The sequence below is a fragment of the Morone saxatilis genome, unplaced genomic scaffold (assembly GCF_004916995.1).
Source record: "Morone saxatilis isolate NCDOM2014 unplaced genomic scaffold, NCSU_SB_2.0 Contig14, whole genome shotgun sequence".
Taxonomy (NCBI): Eukaryota; Metazoa; Chordata; class Actinopteri; family Moronidae; genus Morone; species Morone saxatilis.
In genome coordinates, this window is record NW_023339696.1 from 14,973,778 (window position 1) to 14,976,441 (window position 2,664).

Here is a 2,664-nt window from a genome sequence, read left to right on the forward strand (position 1 = left end):
AGAACAGCCCCGAATTCCAGGAAAAGTTACAGCAAAGTTCTGGCTTCCATAAATCATAGTTCCACTCCCCAGCCGCTCCCTGCAGAGCACGGAGGGAGAAACATCATCCCCTTCCCTTTCCCCGACCCCCTTCAGTTCCACCCCACTCCTCTGACTGTTTTAATGCAGCACACAGTTGCAGATGAGTACTTCCTCACCACAACCTCAACAGGTCTCACTTTGACTCACTCACTGTGCACTCTGATCTTTATGGCCCGTCTGTCACACTACAGTGGCGTCAAAGTCATGCTGCTTCAATCAGTCTCCCTGCTTTATATACCTGTTAGTTTTTCTGCATGTGGTCATGGTGTCGTTAGGCCTTTATTGCCTGCAATCCACAACAACGGTGCCAGTCAAGTCTGACTAACTGTGTTTTTATAGTGAGCACAGCGGCAAACAACAAAAAACTTAACCAAAAATTCCTGCTGGGGGATTGCTGGAGTGAAGCTCATGTTGCAAAAATTATACAAATAACTGACAAGGACAGAGCTGCAAAATTTATGCTGGGAAAATGTTCCATGACACAACACAATCTAATGGAAAAAAATGTGTTACACTAACATTGCTTTACAGTACTAGTGTAAAAGCTTTTTTATTGATTGGCCTGTGTTTATGCCTATGCCTATGAGTGTGACTGCATTGCTGTAGCCCAACCCATATTAGTGATAGGCCTGTCTCTGCATGCCCATTAGACACAGGCGAGCTGATGAATACACAGTGTTAGGTTCACATATGAATGACATATCCATCACATGACTCGGTTTTTAGGACAGTAGGGCCAAGGGCTCTGACAGGAACTCTCGGCACAGCTCTCATGAATAGCACATAAACAGACAACATCCGTAAACAGTTTAGAAGACCCGTTTGGACTTTGTTCCATAAGGGTGGGTGGGATGGAGGGATGCAGAAAGGGGACGAGGACAGGAGGGGCGGGAGAGCGAAGCACTGCAGTTGATACTCCCTCTATGGCGGCTCGGTTGGGAGGAGCAACATCAGGCTGCCTCTGTTCTCCTTTGGGACGTTCTGCCTGTACAAACAAACCGACCCCGGGCCTCTGGTCTAATGGGAACCAGACCTGCTCAAGGACCAAATCCCTTCTTTCTCCGTCCCTCCTACCCCCTTCCCCAATCTCTGTATGACCAACGCTCTGCCGTCACACACACTGCAGCTGAAGGACGCACTTCAATTATCCTAAACAGACCTGAAAATATTCCCCTTTCCTTTCCCCAGTTTTCCCACACAGCAATGCTTCATGACGTTCCACGTTCCTGCATCAGTGCTGACCTTCTTGACCCTCGAGCAGCCAGACTCCAGTGACCCGCACTTACCTCCACAGTCACACTTTCTCTCACTTTCACATGCTATCTCTCTTCCACTCTCTTTCCCCTCTATCACAAGTTACATAAATCTTTCCACTGACTCATTTCGATACTGCCAACCTTTTCTTTATCAGTCCAATTCATACAATAGCTCTCTATCTGTGACAGGCTCTGATTCAAAGTATTTTTAACCCAGTTTCATATGACATTAAGGTACATTTTCCAGCATATTTAGTTCTCCACTGAGCGATGAAAGCATCTGTAACCTGTGGTTTAGAGCTTGAGGGCGCGTGAAAAGAGCAGCTCATCCCTGCTAACAAAGTCTGAATGTTCTCATTGTGAGAGTTCAGAGTTTATCAGTGAATGTCCTCCCAGTCTCACTGCTGTCTCTATCTGAATGTTCTGTTTCACTAAAGTATGAATATTGGCACAGAGTCAGATGGAGGGGAAACAAGGCCCTTAAACACATAGAGCCTCCACATTGACTGCACGTCTTCTGCAGAGGGGGCTGATAGTGATATGGCCTGGTGACAGTGGGCCTCACAGACATGTGTTGCTGTTTAAACTGCATCACTTTATCACTGCATTCTTTTTCCTGAACAATAAGTCTGAGATAAAAATACACGTTAACACTTCCTTCTGTTACTCTGCTACAACCCTAGTGTGTAGAAGAAGACGTGCACATGAATACTGTTCTTCAAGGCCAAAAAAGCAAATTATTTGTGCTAGAATCAGTGATCAAGTAACCGACGCCAAGTGCCGGGAAGTACGGCAGATTTATTGAGGAGAATGGACCGTGTCTGAAGAGTTGGAACAAATTCACAAACACTGGATATGACTGTTCAGCTCTGTCTCCCTCCCACACATCTGGGCACAAACCCGTCAATGTTCCCTTTGGCAAAGATCTGTGATGAGATGAGCTGAGTTGCTTCCCAGCTCACAGTCATTTCACATTAAATCCCCCCCCCCCCCCCCTTTCTCTGTGAAAGTGCTATGGACTTTCTGGCAGTGCTTATGTCTGTGTGCCGTGCGTGCCAGGAGTGGCCAAGCCCAGACGCAACCCTCTGGAAATTAAGCGATTTTCTGCGGAGTCCACACAAAGTGAGACCTGCTGGTAACAAACGTGTTGCAACTCACTCACTTTTGGCTCACTGAAAGAGGTTTAGAGTGGGAGGTGTGTTTGGGATGTGAAAGAAATTAATCAAAATGTGTGTTTACAGTTCTGAGTGCTTGGTCATATTGGATGTGTGGACTAATGTGTGGGCCATATAATATGATTATCCATTCCTAAGCCTGTGTGTTTGCA